The sequence below is a fragment of the Anguilla anguilla genome, chromosome 11 (genome assembly GCF_013347855.1).
Source record: "Anguilla anguilla isolate fAngAng1 chromosome 11, fAngAng1.pri, whole genome shotgun sequence".
In the NCBI taxonomy this organism is placed as follows: domain Eukaryota; kingdom Metazoa; phylum Chordata; class Actinopteri; order Anguilliformes; family Anguillidae; genus Anguilla; species Anguilla anguilla.
Window position 1 is genome coordinate 12,564,998 of NC_049211.1, and position 14,023 is coordinate 12,579,020.

Below are 14,023 nucleotides of genomic sequence, written 5' to 3' on the forward strand. Positions count from 1 at the left end.
TCAGTGTCTGGTTTTCATGTCAGACAATTACTGATCTTGGCTGTAAAAATAAAAAGTTCCATACTTTTATGTAATGTCATTATGTTCAGCCTTTCGTGTTGCTGCAAAACATCATATTGTCATCATTATTTAACTTATGCAATTTATTTTAAAATAAAATGGTGATTGAATACATAATTTAAACTTACCCACATTGACCACTGAGACTATCCAACATCAACTGCTTATACTTATACAGGTTTTACAGTGCAATACACTTTCATGTTCTAGATGATAGCTGCAAATATTTTTGTCACAGTTTTGACATGCATTTTTGTATACACTTGCTTCATGTCAGTTGTACTTTTCTTGAAGCAAAAATGTTGTTCTTTTTTCTTAGTGAAGATAAAAGTTTCCCTGTTTAGAGCAATATGTAAATACAATCTCATTTTTGTCATCTCATCTACTGTAAGATGGAGAAATGGACAATGCTCTTAATTATGCCAATTATACACAAAATCCATTGGCTGTTTGTTTAAGTGGTGTGTATACATATGATTGAAGCATTGATCATTTATATAATGGGAGCTCCTATTCTGGACATATACCATTGTGTAAATATATCAATGCATCAATGAAATGCTTGTCAAGACATTAGTCAACATCAATCCATAACTGGGATCAGGAGTCAATCAACTTTTATCCTTAGTTTTAACAATTAAGATACATGACAATATGGCAGCAGAATTTAGTTGAGTCCTGTTGAAATGCATGCTCTAAATATGAGCATGCTTGAATATTGACCAAAATTATATTTATTCAGGAAATGGAATAAAAGTCTTGCTGACTAGACTTTTTTCCTGCATCACAAACAAGGTTACTGAACTCCTGAGGGAAATATTTCTGAATGATTTTAGCCATACTAAGACATCCACACAGCAGCTGTGGATCGGTGGCCAAAATAAGTGAGTAAAGCAACCTGTACGAAGAAAGGTGCACGACCTCCAAAACGCAAACAGAATATCTTGAGCGTCCCTCATATATGTGGTATATGAAGGCATAAGCAGAAGTTTATTATTCCACTTGGTTCTGAAGTGTATGTCTTTTTTATTTATCAAGAACTACTTGGTTCGTGGATGGTCAGAAAGTAATCTGAAAACATTTCGCCAAACTGCATTCGTAAAGAAATACATAATAATCATTTATTTTAAATGTTCGTCATAGTCAAGCGTAAGTGTTCATCGTATCCCTGCCGTTATTTTGACATTGGGTGGGAGTGACGTCAAATGCGGGCGGTTCCTTCCTTTACTTGCAGGTGGCGCAAATGCTGCAATGAAGGCAGAGGAAGGGTTATGGCGGGTGGATTTAAAATAACAAGGAGACGCAGTGAACCCGGTTCTGCGGCGAATAGCTAGAAAGGCGACGGCGGCAAGTTGTAGACATTGTTTCTCAGTGGTGCATTTTAGCCTATATCATTGCCAGAGTTCCGCTCTTGTATTTATTGCTGAGTTCCGAACAGCTTTCTTCCCAATGTCCTGCATCCATGCGCTTTTCTTTTATTTTTTGTTTTGCAAACATCTGCCAACTGACAAACGTAAACTACCACCAAGAGTCCTGACTACTTGACCGGTCTCTCCGCGACGTCCAAGTGCGCAGAAATCGCGTCCTTCGGAAGGAAAGACGGTAAGGGGGAGGGAATCGCCTGTAGCCCATAGCCTGCTACCTCCAGTGCTCCTCTCATTAGGTTTTGGTTAGGCTTGGGTTACTACAGGGATTCAGGAGGAAAAGTTTGCAAACCTTATTTATAAATGTTGATTATGCACGCATCATATACAGTATGTGCACCCATGTACACGATAATCAGTAATGTATTTGTAAATCATATAGCCTATATTTATATATATGTGTACATCTTCCTGGCCTTTTCCTGTTAACATTACTGCCCATCAGCTGGAACCTTCTGAGTGTGTACTGAACACTGCACCTGGAAATCTTAAGTTTCTTGCAATTTCTCATTTGGAACCTTTTTGCCACAATGTTTGCTTGACCCCGCACGTCTAAACATGACTCATTCTTCTTTGCCATATTTCTTGCAACTTTAGTGCCTGGTTTACTTGCATTATGGGCTAAAAGTATTAGGCTACCTGGGATTAAAAAAAAAAAAACCTAAGGTAGATAAGATTTCACTCAATTTAATTACCCCTCCACCTCCCTCACACCCCATTTTTAAGTAAAAGTATTCTTTTTGTGTTATTGTAGGTAGAAATTAAAAAATCTTTGGTTTGTTATTTGTCTCTATTTTATATTTGTTTTTAAAAACTATATATGTGTGTTTGTGTGTGTGTGCATGTGTGTGTGTGTTAATCCTTTTAGCAGACTGATGCAGTGCTTGTTTTAGCTTACATATAGGAGTTGAAGGTGCTTCCTGATCTGTAGTCAGCAAAGCAGTTTAGAAGGTTGCATGGTTTCACTGTGGGGGTTATTAACCTATATTGTCACAAGTAATTATCAGCACTATTCCTTGGTTGTTACGTGGGTTTCATATTTCATTAAATCCTTCTCAAGGTTCATTTTGAATGGATGTCATTAGAAGTATCTCCAGAGAAGGGCTTGCACTCTGTTTTTGTAATTGTGTCTGTGTTGAGCAAGCGCTGATAACGAAGCTTGCCTCGCACACATGTGAGAGCATGTGAGCAATTTGCATGCTCATTACCTGAACGAGACTGCATTTACTGAAGGGAAGCAGTGTAGCGCAATTGCCAGGGAACGGTGGTTGCATGTTCAAATCCCAGGTGGTGCGGTGCTGTTGTGCACTTGAGTATGTTACTTGGTGCTGCTCTGCAAAGCCTTTTTTTAGTGTAGTTCTCCAGCTGCTGTAGCTAGCATGTCTTTTGCATTTATAGCCAGGAGGTGAGATGGTGGTTGAGCAATCAGCACAGGCATTTTTTGTTACAAATAATATTTATGGACAGGGCAGGTTGACAGGAAATTTGGTGTGTGCTATTATTTGCTTGCAGTACAGTGATCACTCACATTATTGAAAATAATCGTTTGCATTTGGTACCAAAAAAAAAAAAAAAGTACCATTGACATTTTCTTTGTAATTCAAAGGATGTGTTTTCGATTGAATCTGTGCCTTTTGTTATTATGCTGAATGTGTTGTCTAAGGAATAACAAACCTGAGCCAGGTGGGCTTCAGGAGCAGGGCAGCGGATCTTCCGAGCGGACGATTGAATTATCTTGCGCTACAGTGTGCAGATGAGCAAACGGAGATTTAATTAGGCGGGGTATGAAAAAGGCTCTGCAAACACTGCCTTTCTTGGGAATCCAGTGCAGATACACTTTAAAGAAAAGTTGTCTTTTGAGATAATGTTCCAGTCATGGCGTTTTGACCTTGGTCTCTTTTCTGTGGACAGGGGAAAATGTGATCAGCATGCATGAACCAAACATGATATTGATGTCTTGTTTAATTTGTGGTTTTGTCACATTCGTTTTCAACCATATTATTATATTACATGTTGATTGTAGCAAAGAAAGTTTTGGGGATTATCATGCATATATACAATTTTTGACAATTTCTATTGTTTGGGCTCTTTGGTGTTCCAAACAGATGATTTTGTTAAGCCTAAACCTAAGGTCTGTGTACGTATATTTATATATATATATATATATATATATGTGTGTGTATGTATATAATATCTGTCAACCTCTGTCCTTACCTTTCACTTGCAAATAAATGCAATGTTTCCTTTTCTTCACAAACATAGTTTGATGACTTCAATAATCACCAAATGTGCAGACTTGTCAAAGCCGGACAAATATTGATTTAAAGGGCAAATTAATCCGGGCATTGATGTATAACAAAATGTAATGAACTGAAGAAATGCCTGCTCACTTTTTACTGGATGAAAAATAAACATCCTTGATGTTTCCCATAAAGTGAAAATACAGAAAAAATAAAAACATTTTTTCCCAAAAACTCACAAAACAAGTCCCAAACATACCAAACCTGCCTGAATCACTTAAAATTCTAATTCTCCTGTGAGAGGAAAGGTGCTGCCAAAGTTCAACAGTATGTAGCTGCCTGCTATAGCCTGGGGGACAGTTGTGACCCTTAAAGTTAATAAATTATGATGAATTTTCATTCGTTGTTTTATTAATATTTATTCTTCATCTAAGAATCTTTAGTTCATATTTCTTCAGTGTTCATTTCTTTATAATTGATGACACATTGTAATGTGTTTTATTAAGGTTTGGCAACACATGTACTGAAATATGCCATGCCAATTAAGCTTTTTGAATTGACTTGAGAGAGAGATTCGGTGTATTGCTGACTTTATCACATTTAGTGAGCATTTACACCAGGTGAAATGCATGCAAAACCATCATTCGGCACAAAACATCACAAGCGGCCTATTTGTTTGCATTTATCAAATTGATGCACCTTCATTTAGTATACATGAAAAGTGGGGTCTATAGCTGGTTCTTTGTGGGGGGCCTCTCATTAGGGTCACAATACAATGTGTAGAGATATGGGGGTTACAATATAACACACATCCCGATACACATAGGGGTGTACATTTTGAAAATGTACATTTTGAAAAACAAAAAGTTTTTGAGGAAAACACTGAGTTAATCAGCTATTTATTGTGAACAGTAGAAGTAACTTAAAGAATAGTCTCGATCAAAGCTGTGGAATTTATTCAGAGTGTGTCCTGATAAATTGTACTTGAACTACCTTGTGAGATCTGGCAAGGCTAGGTGCAATTGCATAACACATAACTGCGTGTGTTTTTACTGCCTCAGGAAAGCTGACCTTCATTTGCAATCCGCTATGAGAGTATTAACATTGACTGCTGTGGTTGTTGCCGGAGATAACGTTGGCATCCGAGATGGCAGGTTTGAATGCAGAGGGTATTTGCTACTCGAACCCCTGAGAGCTGTCTGGGGAAAAATAAGAAGGTGGTAACCTAAAAACATATGGGCTCCCACAATACTGTAGATATTGGATGAGATAAGATTAACTGCTGGAACCACAAAATTATTTGAAAAGCAAATATCTTCAGGCTACATGTTCTTCCTGTCTGCTTGTGTCTCATGCAAGGTTGCAATGGAGCTAGCCTCAGTGTTGTAAGGTGTACTGTGTTCTCAACGGCACATGCACAAGGTGAGCTTGTATGTCAATTTGTTTCAAAGGTGGGGAGTCAGTGTTATTTGTGTTGCTGTTGCAGAAGAGCAAAAAGGAAAAAGGGGGGGGGGGGGGGGGCGGAAAGTCGCTTGAAATCATTTATATTAATGCCCACGTGCTGCAAAAAAACTCCACAAAAGCTTCCAATCTCATGTGAAAAAGAAACAAAGGCAGAACTGCTGAGAAGAGTTTAGTCAGCTGAAAAGCCAGGGTATGGCTGTGGCCGTGGGACGTTTCTTGGAGGAAATTAACCTCCTCGGTCTTGCTCCGATGGACCTGATCTACCCCCACTAGAATGATAATAACTGACCCTTTCCTACTTATGTGAGACAAGCGATGTGCGCCGTGTGAGATAATTGGCTTAACAATCAGTTAAGCTGCAACAGAGGCCCAAGGGATGCAGCGGGGGGCTAAGCTCTCAGGCCTAAGTAATTCTCACTGCCCCAGAGGCCTGTTTTATGCAGATGCCACTGTATGTTTATGGTGTAATGGCATCTTTTTAAAAAATATATAAAGATGGTCATCAGCTGTTATGTGCATCTAGTGCCCTCGGAATTGTACATTTCCCCCCATTCCTTTGGTTATTTTTGAAGAGAGCTTAAAGTGAAATGCTACTTGAATTATGTGCAGGCTTGATGTGGACACTGGCTCGCAGAGTTATCATTCTGATTAATAATCCATTTCTGGTTCTCTAGTACAAGTAGGCCTATACGTAGCTTTGTGTGTGCTGAGAGAGTGCTGTTTTTTGTGTGCACTTTGCATTAATTTAAAATGCTATACATATTTTTCAACAGATGTTTACTTTTATCAACCTCAGCTACAACCTCACCGCTGCCAAGAAATAGGGCCCTGCATGTTAAATGTCCCTACATCTTTTATACGTATAGCTGGATAGTAGATCAGGCATTCAACAACATGGTCATACACATTAAACACAAACATGTGCACACTCACATAAATCTTGTCAAGTAGATAATGGGTGTTCATTTAATCAGATCAACACAACAGTGAAGGTTCCAAAGGGTGTTTTCCTTGAACAGTTATAGTTAGCCACTGAGAAAGAGAGGGCTGCGATGTGCGTGTGTGTGGGGGTGTGTGCCCAATATTCTTTCACCCCAATTTGGAGCTGTCTGAAAAATATTGAGCAGAGACTCACTCAGCCAGGGGACAGAGGGGGGGGGGAACAGCCCCTGGATGCCAAATTGTCTGCCTGTGATTTGGCCTCAGAGCAGTAGCTACACTCTCTTGTTTCTTCACTTTTACTGCCTTCCATGAACCAAGGCCCGCACTTGCACACATTTACCGCTCTCTGTAGCCACATTTTCTACAAATTATGCAGCTTGTCACACTGCATGAAAAGCTACTCCCAGCGTATGAAAACCACTTTATGAAGTTTATTATTGTAATTATATTATTATTCAGTGCTGGGCAAGCCTGGGAGCAGTTTGGATGGGTGTGAGTGAATTATCAGTCCGCTGTGGGAGATGGGCAGTGATTTTTGTTGTGCTGATTGCGATGGGGACCTCATTCCACCATGAGCGACCATGGGGGCGTGGGAGGCAGGATGTTTCTCTGGACACAAGTGGACAGTAATGTCTCAGACTCATAGTCTGTTGTGTAGAGTTCCTTGAAATGCACATTGTGTCTTAGGATCTATGCCCACAACCACAGCATAATGAGGACATAAGGACATTGCTCTATGTTTTGTTTTCATTTGTAATGCTTTTCTGAATGGAGCTGGATCACTAGCCTTTGTTCTGCTTGGGCAATATGTAGTTACAAGACTGTTTACAGCTCAAATAATTAAAAATGTATTGGTATTTATTTAATATACAACATTGATTTATTATATGGCCACATTTGTCGTTACATTTATTTCACAAAATATAAAAATCAGGATTACTACAATTACTATATATGTCAGTGGTTACAGATTGTGCAGCTAAATGCAATGCCTGTTAATGATGTTATGATTCTAGGATATATATTTTTCCAAGCAGAAATAATTCTTAATGACTGGGCTAAATAGTTTACCAAGCTTTGTAGGCTAAGCAGAGGCCTCTTCGAAACCAGGACTGATATAGGTCTAGACTGGGGCCTGATGAAGAGTGGAGCTTCATTTTCAGCTCTCTTCATTCAAAACCTCACATTCTACTATTGTACGATGTCTGTCCAGTAAATTAGTAATGTTCATTTTCAGTGTCATACTTTACTTCCCATTTAATTTGGTCTAATAGCTAAATGTCGATCAAAGGTGGTCTTGGTTTCCTTGTCAAGAATGGCCTACAGCTTTCAACCTTCCCTCTGGCAAAAACGGCTGCACTTCAAAACCAAGGCTTCTTCTCTCCCCGCCGCAATTCCAGGACCTGGCGGTACACAACACACTACAGTCCAGGATCATTACGCCTGTCGGCCAGGATGCAATGAGAACAGCCTGTTCCTGGGATAATAAACCAGGGGAAGGACGTTGGCGTCAGAAACTAGAGAGGAGCTCCACCAATCAGGGACAACAATGGTGATAAGTGATTAGATGGTAAGCGTTGTAGAATAGGGGCTGCTGGTCGGGTGGTGAGGTAGCGGCTGAGTGTATTTTTCACTCAATGTCAACCCTCCCGAAGAGAAGCTGCCAACCTGCCCACTCAAATGCTGCAGCAACAAGCAGCGATGTCACGACCTTATCGTTCTCGTCCTGTCACGTGGCGGGGAGGGTCCACCAATCGCTATCAGCCTTGTTCGATTGGTTGCTACCAACATACTCCATGATTGATGGAGAGCTCCTCTCTGGTAACTCTGCGGAAAGTGATGACGCCAATGCCCGAATTCCTATATTATTGCTCCTGGGTCTGCATTGTTGAGGAATAAATTGGTTCTTGTTTAGAATTTGCACCCACACAACCTTTTTCAACAGGCTAGAGTCAGGGTAGTCAAGTTCTGTTGTAAATGTGTAAGCCTGGATTCTGAAATATAACTCTCCCCCCCCTCCCCCCCAACCCAAGACAAGAACAGAATTAGTTGTGAGCTGTGTGAAAATGGCAATGCGGTTCAAGGTCTATAATAAGAAGTACAGCTGTACAAATCATGGCCACAGACTGTAACTCCGGGAAGAGCCAATCCAGGCGTCTGCTCCTGTCTATATTGGATGAGCAACTGCTGTTTGATGTGAAATTCACAAACAGGACAACAGTGGATTTCCCAGAAGCTCATGGACATATTTAGAAAGTGGAAACCGATAAGCGGAACAAACTGAAACTGCTGACCTGACAGTTTGAAAAGTTATTTCTTCCTCCTACCCACACACATGCACCTGCGCGCATGCACACACACACACACATGCACGCACGCACACACACTCGCACGCGCACACACACGCACATGGACACGCGCACACGCACATGGACACATACACACACACACACACGTGCGTGCACATGGACGCACGCACGTACACACACACACACATACACATGGACACACACACACAGGAACACACACAATTAAAGGCAGTGTAACAGAATGAACAAGAATTAGATCTCTAGTAGTATGCTCTTACCAGCAGTTAATGCTTATATTAAATAAATTATACCTTTTGTAATTTATATGAGATGTTGGGTTAGTTTGCAGATGGGTTTATGGTTGGGATGGTTGGGGTTAAACTGGTAATGCAGCTGAATATCTAACTGGGTCCTTTTTGGAGCAGTGCAGTTCTAGTCGTATATCATGGAACGTACGGACTGTTCGTACTAAATTCTGTGACAGTAGGAGCTGCCAGAGGTCATACTGAGAATTTATACGAAAAGTGCCAGCCGACATTATGAATAATTAGGCCTTGCTCTAGGTGGTCCTTCAGATACAGAGCAAAAAAGTTTTATTCAAAAAAGGATCTTATTCAACATGAAACTGTATTGTGGTACCAACAAGGGAATGTCATGAAATCTCTAACAGAAATATGAATTATGAATTGTTTTGTGACATTTGTATTTAGCAGACTAATTAAGATGTATTTTTGCTGACATACTTTTTTTTCACGTAGAGAAGGACCATTATGCAGAAGCACATCGTTTTGTACACTTTGCGGTCTATTGTCTGGCTGGTGCATTGCCTGTTGCGAGCTGTCGTACTGGCAAAATGGTATGTTCTTTTTGGATTTTGATGCGCTGGAGTCATTTGGTCATTTTTTGACTAGCCATGCGCCAAAGTGGGAGGGGAGCTGCTGGTGGAGGTATATCAGTCAAAATCGCATAGCACAGTGCAGTTCTGATGCAGCTCTTCGGAATATTCAGGTCAGCCAAGTCAGCCATTTGTGCCTTTCTCTGATCTCTCAATATGAGTGCCCCAATGTACAGGGGAAAATCCTCCGCACACTTGCCTACTGTCTTCATGCCTACTTCTGCATGGGGAAATGCATAACGCAAAGTAGCCACTTGGCTAAGTACATAAACTGCACATGTGAGCAATGGAACAGGCCCTTCATTTAACCCATTTTGTGCTATACGCCAGTGAAGCATTTGAATTGCGAAAGAAAGAAAGGGGCACAAATCTCTGTGTGCCTGGCTGACATTGCAACCTGAATGTCCTCCGACCACCTGAAGCTCAACCTGGGGAAAATTACTCTTGTTCCTACCTGTAAAGGGTTTTATTGTGGATTGATGCTTCAATCACTGTCAGTGGCTCTGCTGTGTGTCCACCCCCCCTCCCCACTGCTTAGCTAAAATCTTGTGTGGCCCTGGAGGACAAGCTGAGCTTCTTGAGACGCACTGCAGCAACCACCCGATACTGCAGGTTGTCCCTATGCAGCCGCAGGAGAAGCTTGCCCCTCTCTCACCCAAGAGGCTTCGCAGCTTTGTGTACAAGCCCTTGTAATTTCTCATCTGGATGACAGTAACGCCCTGCTGGTCTGGAATCAGGAATACAGCGGTTCCTGTCTAATACCCAGAGCTCACTCGAACATGAACTCTGCACTCAGTTTTCCTTTGTATTCTTTCTGAGGTTTATCGCTTTGTAAAATTCCTTTTCCTATAACCTCTTTGCTTCTACCTATCAAATGCAAAGGTCTCTCTCTGACTTCCCGCTATTTCTTTCTCTACACACGATTTACCACCAGGTGTAAGTGTTATACAGAAAACAAACTTCTGGACTGTTTTTAAAACAAAGAGCTCTGGTAATCACCAACCACCCCCCCCCCCCCCGCAAAAAAAAAAATGTTCTATGTTTTGAAAAGGGGAAGAACATCAGGAGAGAATGCTAACACTGCATATGTGCAGTGTTTCAGTTCAAGTGGGGTAGGGTTATGAGGTTATTCAGATCATTTGTATAATTGCATTAGCCACAAACCTGTGTTCCATATTAATTCATTTATAATATATGCAGCGTATGCATAAATTCTTGCTACGGATTCGTATTCAGTGATATTCAAGTAATGAAACCGGTAAATGAAACCAGTAAATCGTCTATCTAATTACAATTGCTAGTAAAACTCGCTGCTTTGCTTCAGGAACCTGGGGAAAATACAACCAACTCTTATTGTCTCAGAGTGTACCCCTGACAGATGTCTAAGCAATCACAAGGAAAAATTTCCGACCAGGTACACAGTGGGTTCCATGCAGTATGTCAACGCAAACAGAAGTGCTTGCTGTTAATCTTCTGTTAAAAATGAGTCTTTCAGGATACTTGGCATCAAAGAATAAAGTCAAAACCATTGAGTCACAGCTGGACATGGATGTTCAAACCACTTTTTTTGATTTTTACATGTGCTCTTAAGGCCTGGATAGCTGGTAGAGTTATAACTAAGAATGAGCTGCCTAATTAGACAAAAACTGAACATCTCTAGTGGGTGATCAGAATAAATTGTAGAACGTATATTTCAAAAGGAACAGATTATCACAGAAGTCCTTAATGAATAATGAATTTCCATGCTTCTTGAGGGTTTTGATTTTGGAAAAAGCCAACCTTTTGGTCCTTGTTACAATTAGACAACTGTATTGCCAATAAGTTTATAAGGTTTTATTTTTGTGACCTACCTGCTGTGAATTGCTAGTATTAGAGTTACTACTGAAAGCATTTATTTGTTTCCTGGATCATTTTTCGGAAATGTACGTGCGTGCTTGCAATATTGTCTTGCTTTATTGTCTTGAATATTGAAAACCAACAGAAGTGCCAAACTATATTTGCACAAGTTACTATATACAAAAATATAGCACAAGGAATGGTGTCCTCAAAGGATAAACTGAGGCTAAAATATACTGAAACTGTACTCTTCAAATATGTTCAATAACACAAAGTATAAATAAAGAATGGCATGGTTTGCACATACTGGTCATACATGATAATCACCAAACTTTAGATTTACAATTCAGTGGCAGTGGAGCTCCTTGTGAGCATCTTTGCTCGCCAGTGATTTGACCATCAAAAAGATATATGCAGCTAAGATATAAGACAACCTACTGTGATAGCTGAGCCTCAGACAAGAGATTAAAGGCTTGGCATCATTCAAAATATTCTTCGGCATATTCTTAGTTGGCATTGTTGTCAAAGAGGCAACAAGACTTACTGCTGTGCTGTTTAACATAGCTGTTGACACATTGCGTGCCCAATCTGTCCATTTTGACTTCAGTGAATTATAAAATAAAATAGAAATTTTAAACTAGTGACTTAAATTACCATAATATTGACAGAGGGAAATGTACCATCACTTACAAATACCTAATGAGGGGCGATGGAGAAAATGGCAAAAAAAAAAAATTAACTAATTTTTGTCAGAAGTTGGATGAGTTTTATTTATTATCACCTTTTAATGGAAGCTGTGTTGCTGAAACTGCTGTCTGACACTTGATAAATCGTCTGGCTTTCCTTTCGAGTAGCATTTCTTCTCGCGTGTCCATGGCTCAGATGATTCATGGGAGGGGAAGTCATCGTTAGATCACTCCATTTCTAACAGTGCTGTGGTTTCTGACTCGTGGACAGAGAGTTCTGTAGGAATATATTTGGAAAAGTTCAGGGTAACAGAAGGAATTTATCCAAACTCAGTGTCCCCACAAACAAACCTTTTCTGTTTATTTTAACTTTGACCCAAAAGGGACAGCCATTCCCTCCCAACCAAAGCTTGGAAATTGGAAACAGTACACACACACACACACACACACACACACACACACACACACCCGCGCACGTGCCTAAACTGTGAAGCCTAACATGCAGTAACTGTTAAAACTCGTCCCAGCCGTGTCAGTGATTTCGCGCATTAATAATGGCTCTGTCTTTAGCGGCACAATGGCGGGCGTGGGGGTGGGGGTGCGGTGGGGGGTCTGTGCGCGTGTGGTTGCACGATTCGTTTAGCGGCTCCCGACCCCTTTATGTGATCCCGAATTGGCGCGCGGAGCCGGCTGTTAAGGAGCGCGAGCGGAGAGACGTCCACTTGTCATCGTTACGCGTGCCCGATTGTGCCTGGCGGGTGTTTCGCGGCTCCGCTCCCCCGTCCCATTATGGAGCGGCAATTAAAAGGAGCCTGACGGTGATAACCCCTCCGTGACAGCGGCCATTATAACCGGCTCGAGGAGACGGCTGTGGGGCATTGCGGCCGCGGACGAACCCATTCAGCACGCGGGCTCCGCCGAAACCTACGCGGCCCGCGCGCGCTGCACCGCTCTGATAGCGAAGTCTACACGGCCAAGGAAGGAGCTTTGCTGCGGCGTCGACGTCCGCTAAGCTGAGCTGAAGCTGCTGCTCTGTGCGCTGCACACGGCGGACTGAAAGCACTGAACAAATGTCATGAATTGCTTATTATACCTTTACACTGTGGATTTAATTGCATTAAGACTTTTCCTGTACCGGAGATATTGTTGTAGGTACGTGCAAAAATTAGTTTTAATAGTTGACATTTATATCAAACTCATACAGTTTCTCATGTGTATATTCTCAAAACTATATATGTGACACTACATTACATACTCAAACATTTAATTTATACAATATACACAGTAATTGTATTATAAATTAAAACATTATATATAAACATTATATTAATGTACTGTATATTCAGTAGTTCTATACAAAGTATCATTTAATGTGCTGTTAAGCTGAAAAACAAGAACAAACTTATTAAGGGAGGAATAGTTGAAGGAGTTCCTTTTTTTTTTCTTTATCCATTTTTTTATTTGGGACAAATGCAGTCATATTTGGCATCTATTGTATTTCATGACTGTGTTCTTGCTGGGATGGGCTGGGGTTGGCCTGGGAACAAAATGACTCCTCTTTGTCCGGACCCGACAAAGCTGGCCACTCAGGGGGTGGCTGCATGGGGATTTCTTTCTTTTCCTTTGTGCCTCCTTTCTCTCTCTCTTCTCCTTTTCTGATTCGTATCTGCTCTACTTACCTCACATCGTCACATTCTGCATTTGGTGTGGAGGTAGCGTTTATATAGCGTTGCACTATGTCTGTTTTTTAAAGTGTGGGAAGTAGCCTACAGACATAAGAAGTGCAGTTATATATCACCTGCGTCAAAAATGTTAAACACAAGCTATTCAAAACAAATGGTTCGCAGCAGGACTAGGCTAATTGAAAAGAATTAAATGGATTAAAAACAAATGTACTAAAAATAAATGAAAATATAAGGTTTAAAATTTGTATTTGAATTAAATCACGGACAATTTTTAACAGTATTCCCAGGTGTCCTTCACCGAAACGTGTAACCGCCAAATCCACTGCTGAAATGTCTTATTTTCATGTCTGTAGGCTATAGCCCTGCAAACATGTCTTAACCTAGGCTATATAGAACTGATGGAGAATTTGGCTGTTTGGCTGAAATAGAGAGTAATCATCAATTTGTGCGAATCTCCAAAGGAAAACTTTGATTCAACCTGG

The 14,023-nt window shown here is 40.8% G+C and overlaps 1 long non-coding RNA gene across 2 annotated transcripts in view; it reads left to right on the forward strand.

Annotated features, from left to right (window-relative positions):
- Nucleotides 1-1,289: 1,289 nt before the first annotated feature.
- LOC118207217 overlaps nt 1,290-14,023 on the forward strand; it is a 53,409-nt gene continuing 40,675 nt past the window's right edge. For both annotated transcript variants that reach the window (XR_004761336.1, XR_004761335.1), the window contains exon 1: nt 1,290-1,662. This is a non-coding gene — a long non-coding RNA (uncharacterized LOC118207217). The remainder of the gene's footprint in view (nt 1,663-14,023) is intronic.